The sequence below is a fragment of the Pantherophis guttatus genome, chromosome 3 (genome assembly GCF_059756535.1).
Source record: "Pantherophis guttatus breed Tessera chromosome 3, ASM5975653v1, whole genome shotgun sequence".
Lineage (NCBI taxonomy): Eukaryota > Metazoa > Chordata > Lepidosauria > Squamata > Colubridae > Pantherophis > Pantherophis guttatus.
In genome coordinates, this window is record NC_142065.1 from 96,570,082 (window position 1) to 96,596,593 (window position 26,512).

General features: G+C 37.7%; 1 long non-coding RNA gene across 1 annotated transcript in view; it reads right to left on the reverse strand.

The window, feature by feature from the left end:
* Positions 1–23,673, reverse strand: part of LOC117677322 (uncharacterized) — a 90,123-nt gene extending 66,450 nt beyond the window's left edge. The window contains exon 1 of the long non-coding RNA XR_015733179.1: positions 23,603–23,673. This is a non-coding gene — a long non-coding RNA (uncharacterized LOC117677322). The remainder of the gene's footprint in view (positions 1–23,602) is intronic.
* Positions 23,674–26,512: the final 2,839 nt, after the last annotated feature.

Consider the following 26,512-nt stretch of genomic DNA (forward strand, 5'->3'; position numbering starts at 1 on the left):
TCTTTTCTCTAGACTAGCCAAAACCAATTTCTGCAATCATTCTTCATATGTTATAGTCTCCAGACCTTTAATCATCTTAGTTGCTCTTCTTTGCACTTTTTCCAAAGTCTCAACATATTTTTTTATAATGTGGTGAACAAAACTGGATGCAGTATTCCAGGTGTGGCCTTACTAAGGCTTTATAAAGTGGTACTAATACTTTATGTGATTTTGATTCCATGACTCTGTTTATACAACCAAAGATTGTATTAGCTTTTTTGGCTGCTGCCACACACTGCTGGCTCAATCATCCACTAAAACTCCAAGGTCCCTATCACAGTTATTGTTTTGAGCCACATTTCGCCTCATCTGTACTTGTAACTTTGGTTTTTCCTGCCTAAGTGTAAAACCTTGCTTTTCTGCACATTGAATTTCATTTTGTTAGACAGGGCCCATTGTTTAAGTCTGTCACAATAATTTTGGTTCCTGAGCTTGTCTTCTGGGGTGTTGGCTATTCCTGCCAGCTTAGTGTCATCTGCAATTTTGATGAGGTCCCCTTCATCTAAGTCTTTAATGAAGATATTGAAGAGTACTGTGCTTAACATGGAACCTTGTGGTACCCCACTGCTTATTTCCTTCCATGTAGATCTGGTACCATTAAGGATAATTTGTTGAGTATGGTTTGTCAGCCAGCTACAAATCCATCTGGTGGTGATGTTGTCTATCCCACAATTTTTTTGCTTACCAAGAAGTAGCTTGTGCTCTACATTGTTTTTTGCCAAATCATTTTTTTATTTTTATTTTTTTTAAAAAAGAAAAATAGAACATACAAACATCATTCGTTCAATCAAGTACAGACAGTACATCAGTCGGTTTGCATCCCTAGCGCCCTCTCCTCTCTTCACAATATCACTACATATCCAAAACTTATTCTTATGTAAAATATATCAGTGTGCTCTACATTGTTGAATGCCTTGCTGAAGATTAAGTATAATATGTCCACAGCATTTTGCTGTGGTACTAATTTAGTCACTTTGTCAAAAAATGAAATAAGATTGATTTGGCAAGATCTGTTTTTAACAAACCCATGCTGGTTTTTAGTTATAATTTTAATTGTTTCTAGATGTTCACAGTTAAATAATAATAATAATAATAATAATAATAATAATAATAATAATAATAATAATAATAATAATAATAATAATAATAATAATAATAATAATAATAATAAATCTTTTCCAGTATCTTCCCAAGTATTGATTAAGCTGATTGGTCTGCATTTTCCTAGGGCCATTTTTTCTTCCTTTTTTGAAGATGGGCACCACATCAGCTCTTTTCCAATCTTCAGTTCATGCCATTCTTAAAAAAGATGTTCTTTTTGATCACTGCATTACTGTATTTTAAAAGTTGAAGCTCTAAAGTCTAAACTGTCTGTTTTATACTTCTATTTGAACACTAAAAGCTTATCTAATTGATGATAACCTTTGGATTTCACATTTAGTTTATTCCAGGCACTCACATCAGAAGACATAATCTAAAGTCCTCTCTACTAAAACTCCTAAGAACATGTTCATGAAAGAGAATGTGAGATCTGAGTATAGCCTTCAAAATAGATTAAAGGATGAAATGACAATTTAATGTTCCTGAGAGAAAAACAGCAAAAATCTTAGTATGTGAGAGTTCAAAACTAGTACAAAGGAGGATTCTTAGATATAATTTTCAGTATAAATAGAGGCTGGACAGCCAAGAAGGCTGTATACTCTGAGACAAACTGAAATTTGTATTGCTCACTTGAGATGCTGTTAGAACTAATGTGGTATAGAGATTAAGATTTTGTGTTCAAGTGTATTCTTGACTATGCAAGTTCCTTTGACCATTTGTTATCTCTCAGCCCAAACTATCTAAAGGCACTGTTATTGTGAGAAAAATGTGGAGTGTCATATTTGTCACCATGCATTTTTGAAAGAAAGGCAGAATATAAATCTAACAAATAAATTACATTAGCTATCCAACTTCTTACAAAGATGATGCTGGTGGATACTCTTTTGGGTACTGAACTCTACTGGTGAAATTTTCTTCCTTGGCTGTTTAAACTGCTTTATTATGCATTGATCATCTCTTAAAAGATCTGATGGTTCTCCCAGGTCTTGGCCTAGTATTAATGGAGCTCTTCTGGGATGTGTTTTGTGTGTTACTGTTGGACTACCGGCTTGTTCTTGTTCTTCTTTTAAATGTTCTTTATTTTGTTTCTGATTTATGATATTATCTTTTTCTTGTTATGTTGCGAGCTGCCCAGCATGGGCATGGAGTGGGCTGGTACCTACAATGAATAATTTCACTTACCAGTAAATTAAATGAAATTAAACTTCTGTTACTACATACACACTCAGTTGTGGATACCACAGTTGCAATGACAGCAGTAGTTCCTTCATTGTTTCCTCCTTGATTTCCTCCCTTTTTAGTCTCCCCGGAGACTCAGGGCAGCTTACAGTGCGTTAAGCAATAGCCTTCATACTTTTGTATATTTTTATACAAAGTCAGCTTATTGCCCCCACAAACTGGGTCCTCAATTTACCTACCTTAGAAAGGATGGAAGGCTGAGTCAATCTTGAGCCTGGCGAGATTCGATCTTACTTTAATTGCAGACAGCTAGTGTTAAATTACAGTGCTTAGTCTGTTGAGCTATCCAGGCTCCTTGATGGCCTTCTGGAGAATGTTGAAAACAAAACGTCTAGAATTCTACAATTATCTAGGGAATTTTAGCCTTTTATCTTTATGTTTACCTTATTGTTCTTTCTATCTTGCTTTACTTGGCCTTACAGCTTCTTTTATTTGGTTTACTCTGTTTTAAGACTTACAATATATGCTTTATGGTAGATGTTTTATTGTTTCCTCATTAAATAAGCCATTGAGAATTGTTTGGACTGGGATGGGATGGAATAGAAATGGAAGAAATAAATATCGTATTAACAGCATCTTTAAGTTCATAGTTATGCTCATTGTTACCAAACTGGCAAGGTTTTGTGTACTCTAAGAGCTCATCCACACAGCCTCCTTACTCTATCTCTCTTTGAGATGGCTCACTTATCAATTGGTACAAATGTATCCTCACGGAAAAGCCTCCATCTCAGTGACAATTCACTATGGTGGACTAAAACAAGTTCTGCAGAAAAATGCTATTTTTCATGGGAAATAGAATGAAACCCTGATAACACTTTAATGCACATAAGAGAAGTGGAACCTTTAATCATCTGGATGAATGATTGTGTTTGTTTTTGTCAGCAATTTTTCTATGGTTGCCAAAGGGACTGGATACATCCTCAGAATAGGCTGCTTCTAGGTACATGTATAGGAGATCTATCTCACATCTGCCACAAGCACAGAAATCCAAGATGAAGAAAGGAAAGAAGGAAAACCGAAGTAGGAGAGAGGCAACATTTAGAGAAGAGAAAGGCAGGATTCCACCTGCAAGTTTTATCATCAATGTATTTTGGAAAACTTTACTATTGCTACTGCTGTTGAATAGAATAGAATAGAATAGAATAGAATAGAATAGAATAGAATAGAATAGAATAGAATAGAATAGAATAGAATAGAATAGAATAGAATAGAATAGAATAGAATTTTTTATTGGCCAAGTGTGATTTGTCAAGGAATTTGTCTTGGTGCATATGCTCTCAGTGTACATAAAAGAAAAGATACATTCATCAAGAATCATAAAGTACAACACTTAATGATAGTCATAGGGTACAAATAAGCAATCAGGAAACAATATCAATATAAATGGTAAGGATACAAGCAACAAAATTACAGTCATACAGTCATAAGTGGGAGGAGATGGGTGATAGGAACAATGAGAAGATTAATAGTAGTGCAGACTTAGTAAATAGTTCGACAGTGTTGAGGGAATTATTTGTTTAGCAGAGTGGTGGCATTCAGGAAAAAAACTGTTCTTGTGTCTAGTTGTTCTGGTGTGCAGTGCTCTATAGCATCGTTTTGAGGGTAGAAGTTGAAACAGTTTATATCCAGGATCCAGGATGAGGGGTCTGTAAATATTTTCACAGCCCTCTTTTTGATTCGTGCAGTATACAGTCCTCAATGGAAGGCAGGTTTGTAGTAATTGTTTTTTCTTCAGTTCTAATTATCCTCTAAAGTCTGTGTCTGTCTTGTTGGGTTGCAGAGCCAAACCAGACAATTATAGAGGTGCAGATCACAGACTCAATAATTCCTCTGTAGAACTGTATCAGCAGCTCTGCGCTACTATTAATAGTAGTGCTACACTTGCCTGGTGTTATGCAACCAGATGATCAAAGGCTTAAATTGCAGTAGGCACTTATTCTAAAAAGTGAAAAAAAGAAGAATCATTTTGGTAGCATCCAAAATAATCTGAATACTTTATCTTGCAGTAACTTTGGGGGATGGAGGATTTGCATTAAAAATGTACCCTATCTAAAGAGTCCAGAAGCCATTCAACTGATTGGGTAGACTAGAATGCTTTTGTTATAATAAAATGATGTCAATCTGAAATTTATTTATAATCGTGGACAATCTACAAAATGGAGGAGTAGCACTTAGATTCCTATTAGGTGAACAGGACACTGAAAGACATGCATTTATTTTGGCATCTTAAGAGCCTCTCCTGCAAAAAGCTTTGTTGCTCCATACAGCAGGGACTCTCTGTGTATCGAGTCTCCCTTTTCCAAATGATCATTCAAATGATTAGGGATGGAGTTAGTTTTTATGGACAAGAACAAAGACAAAAATGGAAGAAAATGTAGCCAAAAAAAAGGTAACGCTGCAATTCTAAAATACACTTTTCCTTTCAAAGATCCTGCTGTAAATAGCAATCAAAGGAGAAGAGAACTCAGATGATAAAATTATGGATGTAAGAATTTCTACAGTAAGACTTTTCAATCTTCCCAGACCTGGATCTTTTTAAAGTTAATGATTTTTTACCATTTATAAAATGCAGATTCCCTATTTCTGTCTTTATATATTAAAGCAATACTTTGCTGTTGGTGGGATTTATTGTTATTATTATTATTATTGTTATTGTTATTGTTATTATTATTATTATTATTATTATTATTATTATTATCATCATCATCATCATCATCATCATCATCATCATCATAATCATCATCATCAATCATTTTCCAGCCAAATTAAAAAGCATTTGCTAGCCTCCTAAAATGTTAAAAATTAGGAGGCTAACAAATGCTTTTTAATTTGGCTGGAAAATAAAATGGTTAATTATGTTATCAAAGTATATATTGATTGGAAAATACTAGCTCAGTCTAGAGATAATTGGGAGTACATAATTTTGATTTTTGCCTTTTTGGAAAGCTCATCTTTCCTGGAATAAATGACCTTTATAATACTATGCCTAATCCTTTCAGATCTTTAAAATGTTCAATATAATTTAATAGAAAGTTTCTAGATTTTGCATAGTAACGTAACATGACAGCACTGTTTGAAATGCAAAAAAAATTCTCCAGGAATCAAATATATTGTAATGACTTTACATATTGCTGCCAACTTTTTATTGTAACTGCTAAATGACATCTAAAAATATGCTGCAAATCAGTAGTAAAGGTAAATAGAACCCACCCCTGCTTTCAATACATTTTCATTAGGCCCAGCTACAATAGTCAGGGTTGTGGCAGCTTTGGTCTAAAACGTAAAGAAGATAATTATTTAGGGAACACTGAATGATGAAGTTCCAGCTTACCCCGTTTCAGAATCCTGCAGGTGAGATATAAATCCCAGCAACCCTGCAGATAGAATATAAATCCATTCCATCTCTATATTCTAAAATATGTTAGTATTATTACTTTAATAATTACTTGTTATCCTTTTATAATACAGTAACTGTGGTTTTCTACTTATTGTTTTACTCAATTGTATGCTGTCCAGAGACACTTTGTGTGATGGATGGCCATACAAAAGAGAAGGGGGGAGGGAGGGAGAGGGAGAGAGATAGATAAATGGACAGGTACATGTACAGACCAACAAAAGAATTTGGTCTTCTGTTGTGAAACTGCTTTAGATCACAAAGAAACTCCTGGATCATGGGGATGATGACCCTAAGCGCTATCTTTAAAAGCACAATTTGATTACCTATAAATCAGGGCAGTGATTTTATTTTCCAGCAGTCTTAGCACATATGGGATCGTTGTGAATGACAGAAGAGTAAATCAAAAGTAAGTAGGTAGGTAGGTCTCAGGAGTGAAATCCAGCAGGTTCTGACAGATTCTGGAGAACCGGTAGCGGAAATTTTGAGCAGTTCAGAGAACCGGTAGCAGAAATTTTGAGTAGTTTGGAGAACCAGCAAATACCACCTCTGGCTGGCCCCAGAGTGGGGTGGAAATGGAGATTTTGCAATATCTTTCCCCCAGGAGTGGGGAGGAAATGGGGATTTTGCAGTATCCTTCTCCTGGAGTGGGTTGGGAATGGAGATTTTGCAGTATTCTTCCCATGCCACGCCCACACCATACCCACCAAGCCATGCTCACAGAACCAGTAGTAAAAAAATTTGGATTTCACCATTGGAAGGTAGGTAGGTAGGTAGGTAGGTAGGTAGGTAGGTAAGTAGGTAGGTAGGTAGGAAGGAAGGAAGGAAGGAAGGAAGGAAGGAAGGAAGGAAGGAAGGAAGGAAGGAAGGAAGGAAGGCTTTCATCAGACTGTAAGCTCTTAGCAGTGTTTGAGGAAATCAAGAAAAGAAAAGCAAAATATTTTAAGCAAATTAAAATGCATTACTTTTAAGTTTGCTACAGTAGTTTGTAAATAATCTTAAAAGGCAAAAAATGCTTGTTTTGTACAAAGAAGTAAGAGGAACAAGCAGCACTGATCAGAACTGGATCATGAGGATAGATTCGCAGTTAGGTTGAAAAATCACCTTTCTTTTGCTTCAGTATTTCAGTAATGCTTGCAACAATCTCAGTTTGTTTACATTGTTATCACCACCTACTAAAATTATTTCTCCCAATGTATCCATTGTAACATCATAACATGAAAACTAGCATAGAACAATCACCGAATTATTCTTGATTAGCTGGGGTCCCTATGACAGTGCTCTTCATCAGTAATCCAAGAAAGTGATAACAGCAGTAACAGAATGGAAGGTTAATTGTAGAAGAAAACAGTTAATATGTTATGAAATGACATATGAACCAAATCAAAAGAAGATGAATATTTTCACAATCAAAGAATCTGTAGGGAATCTTTTTCTGTCTCTCTGCTTTGCAAAATAGCTATTTTTGTCCCTAAAGTTTAACTAACAATGTTAATTGCAATTACTTCCAGGAAAGGAGGGAACCTCCTGTAAATTGTTACATGTTATTTTTTTGTTTTACTTTATTGTTCAGTTAAGAAAGAAACTGTACTGGTACGCACTTTGTAAAATTTTCCCAGGAAAAAAAGGCTTCCCTTTTTAAAATTCCCTTTGTTAATCATTGCTTTTGAAAATATTTGCCAGGAACATTTGCATGGTTGTCCTTACTTGAGTTACTACTGTAACTACTCACACCACCTGCTGGGATTCAACATCATCACTCATTGTTTTCAATCAAAATGGTCACAGATTGAAGCAAGCAAATTCATCTTCTTAATGGAGCAGGGTCAACATCCTTGGAACAGTATGATCCATTACTTTTAAGAGTATGGGGGAAATATCCCTATAAAATATGTTAACTAGTTTAGCTAGCTATTGGAAATCAGCATTTGTGCATGAGCTCCAACTTCCCATTCAGAAAAGAAACTCAAAAGAGATAGATTTCAAGTCTGGCCATAATATTTATTTTCCTTTATCTATCAAAAAAGTTATTTATAGCTCACAAAGCTAAATGCATGCCCATTTCAAACATCACATATACTTTTAAGCATTGGTTTAAACAGTACAATTTTAATCTGTTTTAACCGCAATAATACATGCGTGAACAACCGCTTTAAACTCAATGTAAATCGTTATAAACTTGACTGTAAAAAATATGATTTCTGTAATAGAGTTGTCAAAGTCTGGAATGCCCTACCTGATTCAGTTATCTCAGCTACAAATTTTCACAGTTTCAATCACAAATTGACTTCCGTGGACCTTACTTCATACTTAAGTGATCAGTAGAGGGGGCGTGCATAAGTGCACTAACATGCCTATCAGGGTGGGTTCTACTTACCTTTACTACCAGTTCGCAACAGGATCGTTTCTGCGCATGCGCAATGACGACATCCGGGTGGGTGGGCAAAGCTTCCCCCCAGTTTTACTACCGGTTCACAAGAACCAGACTGAACTGGGGGCAACCCACCACTGATGCCTATCATCCCTGTCATTGTATTTTTATTCTCCTATTCTTGTTCTTTGTCTGAGAAATTCCAATAAAATAAAAATAAAAATAATAAAAATTCTAGGTATGCTCATTTGGCAATGCACCCCTTAATTTCTTGGAGCTTATTACAAGCCAAATGTGTACAAAGTCACAGCCTAAGCAGATTTCAGATAAATATTTTTCAGGGTTTTACATGCCACCTCTAGCACTCTCTCTCAAATTTATTCACTAAATATAATAAATATCAGAAATCTATTCAGCAAGTGTAGAGCCACAAAATAAACATTAGAGATTGGAATGATTTCCTGCTTGGTAATAGCTTTGGACTGCAAAATGTGGGATGTATTCCTAGTCTGCCTTTTACGGTTACGTTTTTGGTAGGTTGGGCTGTATTATCTTTTTGTGTGAAGACAGATGCAAGGAATGAATTGAACAGCTCTGCTTGCTCTCTACTGCCTGTTACTTCCTTGGCATCTTCCTTGCTATCTTAGTAGTCTAATTATTTCTTTGGCTTTTTTCTTGTTTTTTATAGGTTTTTTTATAGGTTGAAAGATTATTATTATCTCTTTTATTCATTAAACATGAAATTCAGTCAACTCAACATTTAAAACTGCATCACAAATATCATTGACTGGCACTGATGGTTGATACGGGTTGCTGCCAACTTTGCGAAGGTTGGAGACCGGACGAAAGTTATCCAATATAGTTGGATCCAAGGCAGGTTTCTTGAGGAGGGGTCTCAACACCGCTTCTTTCAGAGCGGCAGGGAAGATCCCCTCATCCAAGGATGCCATTATTACTGTCTGGATCCAATCGCGTGTCACCTCACGGGCCACATAAGCTAGCCAGGAGGGACACAGGTCCAGTATACATGTGGTATATCCAGTATACACATGGTGGCACTCAACCTTCCCATGATCCTGTCCACTTCCTCAGGGGTGACAGGATCGAACTCTTCCCAAATCACAAGACTAGCTGCCTCCTCACCATCAGACCCTGCCCAGTCAGAGTCCAAGCCATCCTGAATCTGAGTGATCTTATCCAGCAGATGCTGACTAAACTCCTCCACGCGTCTCTGCAAAGGGTCGTCCCCTGCCTTCCAATTTAGGAGGGAGTGGGACACCCTGAACAGGGCAGCCAGGTGATTATCTGCGGACACGATGACGGCAGAGAAGTATGCTGGCTTCGCTGCCTCCATCGCCACCAAATAGGATCGTGTAAATGATCTCAGCTGGGAACGGTCAGATTTGGAATGGCTGGCTCTCCAACTGCTCTCTAGGTCTCTCCTACAATGCTTCATCTCCCGGAGCTCCTCCGTAAACCAAGGGGCCAACCGGGATCTGCGTCGAGTCAGAGGCCGCAAAGGCACGACACAGTCGAGTGCCCCGGAGGCCGCCTTTTCCCAGGCATCCACCAGAGCCTCGACCGGGGCGTGGGAGAGAGAGAGTGGTATTGTCCCAAGCTCTGTCTGGAACCTCTCTGGGTCCATCAGGCACCTGGGATGGAACCAGATGGTTGGTCCCACATCCCAGCGGGGAGGGGGTTGGCATTCAGGAAGCCTAGCCACAGGAGATGATGATTGGTCCATGACAGGGGATGGATAACTGATACTCCCCCACCGAAGTCATCCTGCCACTGTTCCGAGATAAAAACAAGATCGGGGGTGTGCCCCCCTTCATGAGTTGGGCCCTGAATTATCTGGGTCAGGCCCATGGCTGCCATGGAAGCCATGAACTCCTGGCCGCCCCCGATGCTCCACCCAGGGATGGCAGATTAAAGTTCCCCAGAACAATAAGTTTAGGGAACTCAACCACCAACTCCGAGAGAGCATCGAGCAGCCCGGGCAGGGCTGTTGATACGCAGCTGGGAGATAGGTACGCAATCAACAGGCCCAACTGCCCTTGCAGACCCCATCTCATAAGGAGGGACTCACACCCGTCTATCTGAGGAAAAGTGACCTCCCACGGGCCAAGGGATTCCTTAATAACAACTGCTACCCTCCCACCCCTACCCTGGGCCCTCGGCTGGTGTAGCACCAGAAAACCTGGTGGGCAAAGTTCAGTCAGAGGGACCCTCCCTCCAAGCCCAACCAGGTTTCTGTAATGCAAGCCAGGTCTGTGTTCTCCTCCTCAATCAACTTGCGGATGAGGGGAGCTTTGTTAACCACAGACCTGGCATTAAAATAAACCAGCCTAAGGCCAGGGACCCTCTCTCTCAAACCCCCAGGGAGTCAGATAGAACCAAAAGGGTCGGAGCATGCCACCGCTCGAAGATAGCGGGGTGTGTGTGTGCTCCCAAGCACCGATATGGCCCTCTGTTTATCCACCTGCCGCCATTCCCAATCACAACCAGAATCAAAGTCCCCACCCTCTCCCCTTATATTTAAAATATAAATATAAAATCTTATATTTTTTTGAACCCCGAAATAAATGCTTGGCCTTATTTTTAGGGAAGTCTTATTATTTTGGGGTGTAAGGAGCAAGACGAGGCTCCTCTTGCCATCTTATCTAATTTCCAGCTCTGTCTTCCTAGCCCTAACCTGAAGAAACGGTGGGGACTGGCTCTGCATGTGATTAAATATTTTCGGCGAGGGCTTATTTTCAGGGAGGGCTTATTTTAGCACATGCGCTCAAAAGCCTGATTGGGCTTATTATTAGGGGATGTCTTATTTTTGGGGAAACAGGGTATTATTATTATTATTATTATTATTATTATTATTATTATTATTATTATTATTATTACTATTAACATTTGTTGCAGTATTTCATACTGAGCCTTAGCTTTCCGGACTTCATCCTTGCAAATTTGGGCTATTTGCTGGTATTCTGCTTTATGTATGTTCCCCTTTCTATTTTTTGTATTTTTTGTATTTTCCTATATATTAATTTGGAAGTTAAAAAAAAGTTTGAACAATTGTATTTTACAATGACAAGTTTGAATTATAATTATTCAAATAATAGTAATATTTTAGAAGTCTCTGGGAACTGTATCCAAGTTTGGGGGTGTATATGTCACTCTGGAGGCCCAAATGGAGATGTCCAACTGAGGTCATGACACTAACATATATAAGGGCTGTGGAGGCAGAATTAGCACATCACCGCAAGGTTTGCATTCCTGATGGTCTAGTAAAATAAGACAGAGCAGTATCTTTGATTTTCTCCCACCAAACAGCTACAAAAGCCAGAAATCTAATAATCTCCCATTCTATTTCAGTAGACACTGAATTGAGAATGAGCTCTGAAACATACTTTGCAATGCTTGATGCTTTGTAATAAAAAGTGTGATGCTTCATACTTTCATATGGGAATGCGTTTAGGGAAGAACATTTAATAAAAAAGATTCTCCTATTTTTCCTGCTTTTTATAATCTCCAGTGCTCTTATGTGGCATCATACTCAATATTTCAAAACTAAAAATACCTTGCTTCATCCAGGCATGAACCTTCAGGGAGAGTTGAGTATCACCATCTAATTTGTCTGGTCACTAGAGCAATTAATCTTTAGATCCTTAAATTTCAAAACAATTCCTATATTCTCCAACAGTTTCAACAGGAGGATTTGCTTAAACAATGGCTTAAAAGATTTATTAATGACTGATGAAGAAACAAAATAATTGTACTTTGCCAGTTTGATGCACAGCATGTAGCTTGTTCCCCCTGTGGAGTATTGATGCTTCTAGCTCAGTTCACAAAAAGTAATTCAAAAGTCTGCCAATGAGTCAGATCTGCTTTTCCCCCCTCCCCCATTGGGCATGTTAGGTATGTGTGGCCCGCCAGTGGATCTGGCAGCAAATTCGGACAGTGAGGAGGTTGCGGAGGAACATGGGCCAATCCTGGAGTCTGGGGAAGGCTCTGATGAGGGCTTTGCATCGGAGGCAGAGAGTGGGCCACAGCCGTATGACAGTTATCAGCTGCCTTTGGAGTCAGACATCAGTGAGGCAGATGAACAACTGGAGCCTGTTCCCAATGTGCACATGCACAGAGTTGCCAGATGAAGGGAGCAGCTAAAGAACAAGGGTCGACTTGGCAGTAAGGCCACAGGTGGACAATGAATGGCCCCTCCCAGAGGGAATAAAAGAGGAGCGAAAGGGGAGTGGAGTTTGCAGGAGACAATTAGTTCATTACTGCATTCTTGCCAAATATTGCGGCATCTGAAAGATATTGACCTGGCCACTCTCCAAGCCTTGTAAAGGTCAGTAATTGTGAACTATCTTGAAAGACTGTGGGAGAGGAAAGACTTTGCCAGAGAGGAATTCACTGAAAATTAAATAAAAGGGGTTTATTGGGACGAGGACCTGGCTTCATGCTGCTTGGGAAGCCTAGGTCAGAACATTAGGGCAGATTTCTAGGTAGGTCCCATGATGAAGCCAAGGTGGACTAGACTGGAGGACTAGAGTGGGGGAGGACAAAAAAGGAGCCACTGGTCAGGAACAAAACCAGGACACAACATACCTATTACATAAAATTGTTATCCAAATTATTGCAGAAGATTATTCACAGTTTATCTATAAATGTATGACTATTCCAGAACTTGAAAATACTTGACTACTCATGGAAATCCTCTAAATATATTGCCTGGAACAACCGTAAATATTCCAGAGGATTTCCCAGTTTAAAGCCAATTATTCTTGATATGGTAGTCAGTAAGTGAAGCTGAATCCAGATTAAATGATGCACTGCTGGCATATTATGATGTGACTAGGAAGCAGCATAATCTATCTGGCACAGGAGTACACCTGTTCCCCAGATATAAAATCCATGTCTCTGAATTGCTTTATGAGAAGGATTTGGAAGCTTCAATTTGGACCTGACGGTGATTTGATTTAATTTCAGAATTAAATCTATTTCATTCAACTCATGGAATCATGGAATCTGATTGGACAGTTCAGTTAAATTGACATTGGATCACAACCAATCCATATACCTCTAATATTAAGTGATGGCATGAACTAGCTTTCAAAGTAAATCATCTAGATCAGGGTGGGTTCTAAAATTTTTTACTACCGATTCTGTGGGCATGGCTTATTTTGTGGGCGTGGCTTGGTGGGGGAGTAATGTGACTGGGTAGGCATGGCCAACTTTTTGGTTTTTTAACTTTAAAGGCATTTTTTCTACAACCTTAAAAGGTTGCAGAAACCAATCCTTTGAAAAGCCTCTGCTGATCAGGCAACTCAGCTGATATGATCAGAGGCTTTTCAAAGCATTTTTTTTACCACCTCTTTGGCCGAAGAGATTGCAGAAAACAATGCTTTGAAAAGCCTCTGCCGATCAGGCAATTCAGCTGAGATCGTCAGAGGCTTTTCAAAGCATTTTTTTTACCACCTCTTCGGCTGAAGAGGTCGTAGAAAAAATGCTTTAAAAAGCCTCTTACGATCCCAGCTGAGCTGCGGGATAATCAAAGGCTTTTTTTTTTTTTACTTTTAAAAGCATTTTTTCAGCCAAAGAGGTTATAGAAAAAATGCTTTTAAAAGTAAAAAAAAAAAAGCCTCTGATGAGTAAGGGGGGTAAGTGAGCGGCGACCTGGCCGGGGACCGGTTTGGGGGCATGGCCAGACAATGTTATTACCGGTTCTCGGAACTACTACAAATTTTTACTACTGGTTCTTGTGAACCGGTGCGAACCGGGAGCAACCCACCACTGATCCAGATTAGTGGAGAAAGGTTCCTTTCCCCAGGATCAGAAGCATGATGTTTTAAATATTATTCAGTGGAGAACAACTAGTTAGATAGATCTTTTCTCTGATCTTGCACATTGTCTGAATTATGACTTAATCAAGGAGAGAAACAACCTAGAACTAAGGAGAACTTTCCTGACAGTTAGAGTGGAAGCAAGTCAGTGGAACAAGTTGCCTCCAGAAGTTGTGAATGCTCCAACACTGGAAGTTTTTAAGAAGACATTGGACAACCATTTGTCTGAAATGGTATAGGGTTTCCTGCTTGAGCAGGGTGTTGGACTAGAAGACCTCTAAGGTCCCTTACAATTCTATTATTCTGACTGAAGTGCTAAATCTAATGATTTTTGTGAATATTTTTGCAGCTATTTGAGTTATAGCACAATGGTACAAACTACATCATTTGTAGTAATTGGCATCATTATGCAAAAATAGGATTGCCAACGTCCGATGACGGATATTGGCACAAGAAGAAGAATGCAAATGACAAATTATTATTAATGTGTTAAAATAATAACCATATACTTGAATATATTAATTTAGCTGCTATATCTAGTGCAAATAGTGCGGACATGACAGTTTTTTAAAGGGGTAGATAAGGTCTGACAGATGTCCAGTCCATAACCTGGCCTATTTTAGTTGCAATCTGCTAAATGGTAATCTGTTAAAGTTAGATTTCATTGTTGCTATAGAATTTCATTTACAAGTACAGAGAGAAAGATCTCTCTCTCTCTGTGTATACACATATACATACCATATACACACACACAGGGCATACCATAAATCAGACCCCATATACAATTTATTGCCTTAAATGTTCAGATTAGTTGCCATTTTCTTGTAAGCACTTATTCTTTTTTTTTTTTTATTGGGCACTTATTCAATTTTTTTATTGAGTTTTAAACAGAGATATAAAGACAATACAAAAAATACAAAGACATTACAAAGACAAACGGGTTCCCACCACCAACCTACCCACACTATACTTTACATATATGTTTTGGTCATCATCAGAATATATATTGCTTTATAAGTTAATATATACGTAATACATTGTCAATTCAGATGTTTTAGATTAGAAATAATCTTGCATCTCCTCTTTATTTAGTTGTTTCCGGTTTTATTTTTTCTACCCTATATTCTTTCATCTATATTTGTACTGATTTTCTTTTCCAGCCATTGATACCACTGGTGCCACACAAGATAGAATTCACTTTCTTCTTTATCTTGGAGTTCTAGAGTCAGTCTATCCATTTCGGCACATTCTGTTATCTTTGAGATTAGTTTGTCTTTGGTTGGGAGTTGATCTGATTTCCAATTTTGCGCAAACAGTAACCGTGCTGCTGTCAAGATGTGTATGATGAGGTATTTTGTCTCTTTGTTGTGTTGTGTTGTTATCATTCCAAATAAAAAAAATTCTGGAGTGTTTTCTACTTGTTGGTTTATTATTTCTTCAATGATTTCCTTTGTGTCCTTCCAGTATTGTTGGGCCTTTGTACATTTCCACCAGGCATGGTAGTATGTCCCCTTTTTTGTTTTGCACTTCCAACAGCGTGGGGAGGTGTTTGGATATATTTTGGCTAGTCTGGCTGGTGTTAGGTGCCATCTGTAAAACATTTTTATGAGGTTTTCTTTGTAGGGTATGGCTCTTGTCATTTTGATGTTCTGTTTCCACAATTTCTCCCAGTTTGCCAGTTGGATGTTGTGCCCTATGTCCCTGGCCCATCTTATCATATTTTCTTTTACTGTTTCTTCCAGTAATTTATATCTAAGTAAGTAGTTATATAATTTGGTTATCATTTTTTGTTCTGGGCCTTGTAAAATCTTATCCAATTCGTTCAAATTATTCGAGATTCCATATTGCTTTTTGTCTGCTATGTGTCTTGAGTGTATTTGAGTATAGGGCCACCAATCGATATTTGTGCCGGAGTTTTGGAGTTGCTGTCTTGAAATGAGTTCGCCTTCATGATTCAGTAAGTCTTGGTACCTCATCATTTTTCCTATTTCGAGAGTGTTCGGGTATATCAATGCTTCCATCGGGGACCACCATTTTGGTATTTTGGTATAGTGAGTTCTCTTAATATCCTGCCAGATCTTGAATAATGAAGCTCGAATTATATGACATTGGAAGTACATGTGTCTGTTATCCGATCCGTCCCATAAGAAAGCGTGCCATCCTCTTATTAAGTCAAAGCCTTCTAAATATAAAGTTCTTTTGTTGTTGAGTTCCATCCATTCTTTAATCCAGGTCAATCCTGATGCCTTATAGTAGAGTTCCCAATCTGGTGTTGCTAGGCCTCCTTTGTCCCGTGAATCCTGTAGGGCTTTGATTTTGATTCTGGCCTTCTTTCCCTGCCATATGTAGTTCATTGTTGTTTTGTTGAGGTTCTTAAAGAAATCCCTTCCGGGGTGTATTGGTATCACTTGATATAAATATAGTACTCTTGGTAATATATTCATTTTTATTGAGGCAATTCTGCCCATCAATGAGAGTTGTAATCTACTCCAAATTTCTAAGTCTTTTTTGATTTGTTTTAACAATTTGGTATAATTATCTTCTTTAATTGTAGTTGCTTTTGCTGTCAACCAAATACCTAGGTATTTTATTTTCTTTACTATTTGAAGTCCTAATTCTTGTTCTAATTTCAACTGTTGTGTTTGGGTCATATTCTTCGTCAATACTTTCGTCTTCTGCTTATTTATTTTGAGGCCCGCAACTTCCCCGTATTCCTCTATCATTGTCATCAACCTGGTTCCAGATCGTATTGGGTTTTCCAATATGAAGATCACATCGTCTGCAAAGGCAAGTAATTTATACTCCTCTCCCCGAATCTTAAGGCCTTCCACGTCTTCTTCCTTCCTGATTTCCGTTAGTAAAACTTCCAGTGCGATTATAAATAATAGAGGTGACATGGGGCAACCTTGTCGTACGCCTTTCTGGATGTCAAAAGTTTGTGTCATGTCACCATTTATTGCAATTTTGGCTGTTTGACAGAAATAAATCTTTCTTATCAATTTAAGGAATTTCTCTCCGCAATTCATTAATTCAAGTTGTGATGTAAGAAAGGACCAATTTAAATTATCAAAGGCCTTCTGGGCGTCGAGAGATATTAAAGCTATTTCCTTATCTATTTTCTTATTGTAGTATTCCAGTATATCTATGATCGTTCTCAAGTTATTTTTAATCTGCCTCCTAGGTATGAAGCCGTTTTGGTCTGTATGTATGTATTTATGAATTATTGTTTTAAGTCTCTGCGCTAATATTGACATGAATAGTTTGTAGTCTACATTGAGTAATGAGATGGGTCTGTAATTCCTAACTTGGGTCCGGTCTAAATCTTCTTTGTGTATTAACGTAATAATGGTTTCTGTCCATGATTTTGGGATTTCAGCTGTCAATAATGCTGCGTTGAAGACTTGTAGCAATATTTCGTCTATTTCTTGTTGGGAGTGTTTATAAAATTCAGTAGGAATTCCATCTGGTCCTGGAGTTTTATTGTTCTTTTGTTTTTTACGAGCTTCAATCAATTCAGTCATTGTTATGGGGCGATTCAGGGTCTCTCTATGTTCTTCTTCGAATTGTAAGCACTTATTCATTTGGCACATGATTTTTAACATTCCCAAGTACAATAACATTTGCATCTTCTGATGTGATAGTCTCAAGATTAATTATTGGCCTATGAAGGTTGACATTTGGTATACCTTATGCATATATGTATATGAATTACAATTTAAGACATTGAATTTAAACTATTCAATGGAAGAATCCAATTAAATAATCTCTGATGATGTCTGTATAGCCTCTGCCTGGACATTAGTACACATGTTCAGAGGAGGAGGAGACCATTATCACTTTGGATAGTTGGATCTATTGTTGAACTGCTCTTACCATAGGAATGTGATTTCCCCTAATAGTTTATTATGATCTACTTTCTGACAACTTAAACCCACTATTTCATACCTTGAAGTCTATAATGATAAGGAACAGATCTTGATTTTCCAATATAAATCCATTATTCTGTCTTGAATTATGAAACATTCTTTCTATCATGTGATATTCTGTCAGGGATCTGGGGAGGGTGGGTGGGGAAAATGCTATCACATCCTCTTTCTTCTCTTCTGAATAGTAAACATTTACAATTGCTTTAATCTTTCTACATTGGACTTAGCTTCTTGTTATGGAATCATCCTAGTTATTCTTCCCCAAACCTGTTTTATTTTTCTGAATCCAAATTTGATAACCAGAATTGCATTTGGCTTTTTTTTTTTTAAGCAAATCACATTGCTCACTCACATTCAATTACTGTTCAGGATTTTTCCCTCTTCACAAATACTACTGTCTCCTGTTCTTTACTTGTACATTTGTTTCCTATATCCTCAAAATATCATTTTGTACATTCATTATGTTATTTTCTGACTATTTCTCTAAAAGATCAAGGCAGTTTTAAACTGCATTTCAATCAACTAGGGGATTAACTGTTCACCTCTATTTTCTGTTATCTAAAACATTCCATCCACTCCTTCATCCAAGTCATTAATAAAAATGCTGGAGTCCACAGAGAGTCCAGGACTGAACCCTGTGGCACTTGATACAAGAACTCCAGTGTGATTCTGAACAGTTGATAAGCATTCTCTGACTGTAATTTTCAAGTCATTATGCATCCACTTAATTGTCATACCTTCCAGCTTGCACTTTATTCCTTCTTACATTTAGATAAATTCAACATGGAAAAAGTTTCAAAATAGGAACGGCGCTGATTTAGAAACTTATGAAAAAGTGAGATGCAAGGCTTAGTACAAGGTCTCCAAAGCAGAGAAACAGGAAATACAATATATTAATATTTTCCATCTGCCTTTCAACATTTTTCTGTGAGGTGGCATGCTGAAATTTTATGGATAACAGCACGTTGATGATTACTTTACCAATGTTGTTTTCCCTTGCCCTCTAGCCTTCTATATGAACTGTATATATGTCAACCAGCTAGAAATTCTGCACGCAACAGCTTTCCACTTTTATGAGCTTTTTGCAAGCATAAAGAACATATGTGCTTATTCCAGTTAATGTTTACCTATTTTTGTGTGAATTTCTTGCAATCTATCATAGAGTTATGTCTACAAAAGTCATTGCATTGATTTCAGACTCATAGTAAAATAGACCATATTTGTTGTGGTGCTAATTAGTGATGCTTATTTTTTTTTTAAATACACACAGCTGATATTCATTTGAAAGAATTCAGGCTTCATAAGAATATCTGTGCATTAACTGGAAGGCTATCAAATGACGCTATTCAGTAATTAAATTTCCCCATCGCACAGCTCTTGTGCACTCTCCTGACCCATGTAAAAACTTTCAGAATATATTAATTCATAGTAAAGAGGAAATTATGGATGCTAGGTTGAGGAAGATTGCTCTAATATTGTCTATTCAAGACACAAACAAAAGTATAGCAAAGCACAGCTGTCTGCTCAAAAGTCTGGTTTTTTCCCCCTTGCATGTAGAATTGCAGTCTTATGTTATTATTCATTAAATTGGTGGGCAATGTTGATTACATTGTGTGCAGTGTACAATGGCGATTGTGAAATATGGATAGGTGGGACAAATGGGCAATGATTCAGACCTGCATCCTTTCCCGCACCTGTAAACAGAAACCCAGTTTTCCTGCTGCTAATAGTAACAAGAAATAGTCCTTCCTTGGGATTACAGCAGGGGTGAAATCCAGCAGGTTCTGAGAGGTTCTGGGGAACTGGTAGCGGAAATTTTGAGTAGTTCAAAGAACTGACAACTGGCTGGTCCCAGAGTGGGGCGGGAATGGAGATTTTGCAATATCCTTCTCGCAGGATTGGAGAGGGAATGGGGATTTTGCAGTATCCTTCCCCTGGAATGGGTGGGAATGAAGATTTTGTAGCATCTTTCCCCTGGAGTGGGGTGAAAATGGAGATTTTGCAGTATCCTTCCCCTGCCACACCCACCAAGCCACTCCATGCCCACCATGCCACGCCCACAGAACTGGCAGTAATAAAAATTGAATTTCACCACTGGATTACAGTGATAAGGTATGTCCATCAGTGACTATATTTAAGATTGCTATTCATGCTGCCAAAAGCAAATTGCTCTGTTTGCCCAATCAAAGGCTTAACATCTGAGCAATGGGAAATTTCACGGAGCCACATGGAAAATGTGTTTTCTGACTCTGATTTATATTCTGCTGATGGTTGTCCATGCTACATAAAGGAAAACCATCTAATGATTTTTATATTTAAAAAGCAACATTGGAATATATGCATTTAAGTGACCATGAATAAGTGGGAAAAGATTGCTTAACAGAAAAAGTTTCCTAGTGATCAGATCTGTTTTGACATTCTCTGTCACATAGTAGGTGGACAAATGAGTTGTGGAAACTCACAAATAGAACTAGCTGATGATAGTTGTTCTTCCCTAATGGCCAGTATTTAAACCATGCTACATTTGATCCAGGAAACAGCATTAGCTTTCAAACATAATAGCAGAAGAGGAGACAATGGGATTGAGCTCCAGTGATCGCCTAATCGTCTCACAAAAGCCAGATGCTATTTTTGGGTGATGCCTACCAAAGAAACAAAGAGGTTATATTAAAAGTATATCTTCACCCCATTTCCTACAATTTTGCCGGAAAATCTTCAGATATAAATGCCTAATTTATAATTTATAAATACATAATTGGTTTTCACTAGGTTCATGTTTGCTTATTTAAAAAAGGAACAATATGATTGCTTCTTTGTCTTTTAGGGATTTCTTAATGATATCACTTTACTGCTTTTACTTTTAAGTCCAATTCATGGTGTAACGGTCTATATTTCTTTGTTTTATTAAATTAATAAGAGCTGCCCAACTCTATTTATTTATTAATAAATTAGATTGATCATTTATTATCTTGTCCACCTCACCTAGAGGTAACTCTGAATAACTTATAACCATTAAACTCTATAACAGACTCTCGGTGGCATACCATAAAATCCAGCCTCAAAAACAATTAAAAACCCAAACATCTGGAAGAAAAACAACCATTCAGTTTTTAAACACAAATGCATATGTTAAACAGAAATGCAAAAATGAAACATACCTATAATTATGACTAGACAAATGCTTTGAACATATCTGTTCTAGTATTCTACTGTTCTATCAACGTTTGAAAAACTGGTACATTAAGCCCTAAAGCCATAATTCGTAATTCTCATCTTCACCATACACAAAACCTAAGATTCTTGCCAACTTTCGCTCCAGGTTCATTACAGCTGAAAGACCCCATTTTAAACTTCTGGGAATGTTATAAACCAGTTGAGAACAGAGCTGAGCCCCAGCACCCCACTAGTGACTTATCGGTAGCAATGAGGTTGACAGAGTTATTAAACATTTATCATTACACAACTCTCTGCATCATTATTTTAGGTTCATCTACCTCCTAATCTGCAAGGATAAGAATCTTAAACCATAACATTGCAAAGGAACCCACAGCTGAAGTAAAAGGAAAAGGGGGGTGGGGGAGAAATAAACCAAGTTCAAGAAAAGCCAGAGTCTCTTACTGGTGACTCATGTTTCGAGGATAATGTAGAAACTGGATAAGAAATTTATATTTCCAAAGAAGTCAACATAGCTTGATGACAAAGCTTATTACATTCAATTTGGGCTATTATGGAAATTATTAGTAAAGGTTCCCTTCATACATATGTGCTAGTCGTTCCCGACTCTAGGGGGCAGTGCTCATCTCTGGTTCAAAGCCGAAGAGCCAGTGCAGTCCAAAGACGTCTCCATGGTCATGTGGTTGGCCTGACTAAACACCAAAGCCGCACGGAACACTGTTACCTTCCCACCGAAGGTAGTCCCTATTTTTCTACTTGCATTTTTTACGTGCTTTCGAACAGCTAGGTTGGCAGAAGCTGGGACAAGTAACGGGAGTTCACGCTGTTACGCGGCACTAGGGATTCGAACTGCTGAACTGCCGACAAGCTCAGCAACTTAGCCACTGAGCCACCGCATCCTTACCGGAAATTGTTAAAAAGAAATTAAATGCATTTATCGTAGCTAGCACTGATAAACTAAACTGTAAGAACCTGTCTTCTTGGGAATAGTAACTTTAGCTGACATATAATATGATAGTACTCCCTGCATATAAATATTTATATTCCCCTTGTCTCTTCATTGTTCTTTATATAAATTTATTTGCATTGGGATACAGTTTACATTAATGTGCCATATTGCAAATGAGAATGGAGCTGTTCATTGGAAATGATGGATTTCCTTTTCCTTTCCACCAAAACTCTAAGTCAGACAAAACAGATTAATTAGCCCACCAACTTTTCCATCTGTTCTGTCGGAGCTCAGGAAGGTGGGCAGAATGACAAATCACTGTGACCTAGTAAGGTGCTCCCACTGAGATGAACATTTTTAGCATTGGCAGAGCAAAAATGAGCAGGGCTCCTCCTTAAGGTATGCTTTGCATGTGGCAAATTATAAGCACCAGGACAGACTGAGAACTTAAATGTTGCAACTTGCTAAAGGAGTGCTGTGAACAAATGGAGGTTTAATTATCTAATTTCTGATTGTTACTCAAATAGCTTTCTGAATATTGGTTATTTTCAGTCATTTGCAGCAGATTAAGTAATGGATACAGAAATTCCCCTTGGGACTTAGAAAAGCAGCTACAGCAATGTAACTAATCAGGTTTGTACAACTTACACCCCACTGATTTGAGCGCAGCCATCTACTGTATTGTACTGTAACATGCCAGGTTTCTACTATTGTATAAGAGATGGAATTTAGCAATCATTATCATCATCATATACGTATGATTTTATAATCCTTCCTGAAAGAAGGGATTTGAAAGAAAAGCAGTGTCTTTGGAAACAATCCTGATGGAGAAATTATAGGTAGTCCTCGGCTTATGTCCCTAATTGAGTCCAAAATGTATAATATGTTGGTAAGTGAGAAATTCGCTAAATGAGTTATGTCTCATTTTACAACTTTTCTTGCCATATTTGTTAAGTGAATCACTGCAGTTGTTAAGTTAGTAACACAGTTGTTAAACGAATCTGGCTTTCCCATTGACTTTGCTCATCAGGAGGGAGGTCACAAACTCTGATCTCATGACCCTGGGACACTTCAACTGTCATAAATATGAATCAGCTGTCAAGCATTAGAATGTAAATCATGTGACCCTGGGCATGTTGCAACAGTCACAAGTATGAAAAATGGTCATAAGCAGGGGTGGGCTGCTGGGGGTTCGCAGGGGTTCAGGAGAACCTTTAGCTAAGATTCTGTGCAGTTTGGAGAACCCCCAAATCCCAATCCTGGCTGGCCTCCCATCCCACCCCGCCCCTCCCAGGAGTCCCATGCAGCCCGTTTTGGATGCAGGTAAGTGCAGGGCGTGAGAGTAGGCTCAGGGAGGGCGATAAACGATCCTACCAGAAGTTCCAGAGGGCCTCCTGAGCCTGGGGAGGCCATTTTCACCCTCCCGGTGGCTCAAGAAAAGCCACCGGAGCCCAGGGAGGGCAACCTCCCCCTGCCATGGTGCAGGAGACCAACTATGCCATGCCCACCATGGCCACGCCCACCCATCAACCAGGCAGAGAACCCCTTGCTAAAATTTTTGAAGCTCACCCTGATCATAAGTCACTTTTTTTTGTGCCGTTGTAACTTCGAACAGTCAGTAAACAAGCTGTTGTAAGTTGAGGACTACCTATACAAAAGAAAAACAAAAGAACAATCAGGAAGTACTTCTTACTTGTTTCTAATATTGGCCAATCAGAAACCCATACACTATACAGAAGAATGATATAAAGAAAAACAAAAATTAATAAGTAGAATCACTTAAGATATCAGAAAAGTCAAAAATTAAAAGAGAAAAATTAGAAAAGAATCATGTTGGAAAAAGGAGATTCACTGTCAAAATCCACTGTATATATAACCTCTAGTTAATTCTCTAAGCTCATCTGAAAAAAAAATATCGAAAAGATCTAAGAATAGTTGTTCCAAGGAAAATGAATATGCAGTCATGGACATATGATTGCTATCAAATGAAGACATCAAAGATCAGCACAATGGCTTTAATATGGTTTTTGAAAACTGCAGTAAGAATGTAGAGATTTCTAGTCCACACTATGAAAACATACATTATATTATAGTTGAGATTTAACAATAGTTACATCACAAAATGAAATTGAGATTATGAAGATGGGACCTTCTTTAATTGGATGCTTAAGGGAAATAATGAATACAGTAGCAGCTAGAGTATAAATGTACTCACACCTACCCATCGTACTATTCCTTTTCAAGATCAGCAGTGTTAAACACTGTGCAAGTAGGAAATTACAAATAATAAGTCAAAGAAATTAAAAACAAAAGAAAAGAAAATTTAGATCAATAATATTCATGTTATATTGCTCCATACTTTCCCCTCTTTGCAAACCATCTTTGCTTCAACCATATCCTCTTCATATCCTGTCTTTTGTTCTTTAAAGTTCTCCTTGATTATATCATTTATAAATCCTTGAAGTAGTTGCATTATGTCTTAATCCTCTTCAACAAACCCATCTCAACATGCATATTTATTTCACAATGGTTACTCACTTTTGTATTTAATTCGCATCCATTTAGAAGCCATTCATTCTTGACCTCATTTTGTTTAATTACACACCTCTTAAGTGCTCTATTATTTTTGCTTTTGCCTTTTTTTATATTTCTTCTGACATACCCAACTCTTATTTCCAGGATACATTGAGATTTGTGAATGATTCATTCCTTGCAACAAAACATATATTGTTTATGGCCTTTCCATTAGGATTTGTATATCTTAAAATATTACCATCTTTAATAGACATTCACCAAAACTCACAAAGATTCATCTACTTTCTCTAGTTTTTTTGTCATTGATGCAATTGTTAATTTCCCATGTCAAACATAGACACTGTGGTTTTCATACATTAATTTTCAGATCCTTGTTGCATCATACAATCTATCTAAGGTTTGCCACAAATTAGTTGGTCAACATCACAGTATGATCTGCACACCAAAGTACACATACATTAACTTTTATAACAATACGATTCTGTATCACCACAACCATTCTTCATACATTTTCTTGTCATCCTTTATTGCTGCCATAAGTCTTGGGTAATCATTTGATCTTTCTTTTGCAAATAATAATATTCCATTTCTACATACTGCTGGCTGCAAAGATGGTATGATAATAGATCCAAATTCACCCTAATGACCTCACAGCCATTTGCCATATGTTTTCTTCACCTCCTGAAATTGAACGCTTTCCAGCTCTGGTGTGCTCAAGACTGGCTAGACAGACTTACTATTAAATGCAATCTGTTCTTTTAAACAGGGATTAATTCACTTTTATTTGAAAGAAAAAGGCTGTTTTGTTGTCTACATGTGCTGTGATGATACTATTGCTCCATATTAAGAGATAATAGTTATCTGAAAAAAATATTAAATACAAAGAGGGACCATAGTGTCATAATGAAATCTCCTTTGGTTCTGCTAATACAGTTAGCAAGACTGGAAACAAATTAATTTATATTTGGAAGACAATGTTTTGCTTTTTCAGCTTTAGGGAAGGAAAGATTATAAAACACAGCAAACATAAGTTTAAAATAATGAGAAGTAAAAATGTTGGCATAGAAAACAATATTTTTTTTTCCAAATGGCATTGATGGTATGTTGCTGTTTATGTTAGATATGGATTTTTCATGGGGATTAGAGATGCTGGAGATGTGTTTATGGTTGTTTGCTGGGGTAGATATAGGGAATGAAGAGAGAGGCTAGAGAATGTGCAAACAAGAATGTTTATTTGTTTTTATAATTTTGATCCTGAAAGATTCTATAACTAATTGCAATTTCATGAAGATATTGGTGTATCTGCTGGAGTGAAATGAGAATTGTCTCAAACTGCTTCGGTCTATGCTCATGGTGAAGTTGGAGATGCTGTGTCAAGTACCATTGAGTAGTTGAGTGAAATCATGGCTCATTGTGAAAGCCACTGTTAATGTGCTGTTCAGGCTTTACAGATAGTCCTCAACTTAAAACCAATCATTTACTGACTGTTCAAAGTTACAATAGTGGCCCCAAAAAAGTAACATTGACAGTTTTCATACTTAATGACTGCTGAAGAATCCCCATGGTCATGCGATCAAAATTTGGACATATGGCAAATGGCATGTATTTATGGCAGTTGCAGTGTCCTGAGGTCATGTGATCACTTTTTGTGACCTTATGACAAGCAAAGTCAATGGAGAAGCCAAATTCACTTGATAACCATCTTACTAACTTAACAACTGCAGAGATTCACTCAACAACGGTGGCAAGAAAGGTTGTAAAATGGGACAAAGTTCACTTAACAACAATCTTGCTTAGCAATGGAAATTTTGGACTCAATTGTGGTCATACATCAAGGACTACCTGTACTTACACACGGGGGGAAGCTGGAATCAGGAAATGACCTGGAGTCATATTGGAAGTGAAACTAGATTTATTGGACAACTTATTGGCCTTGGGAACAGT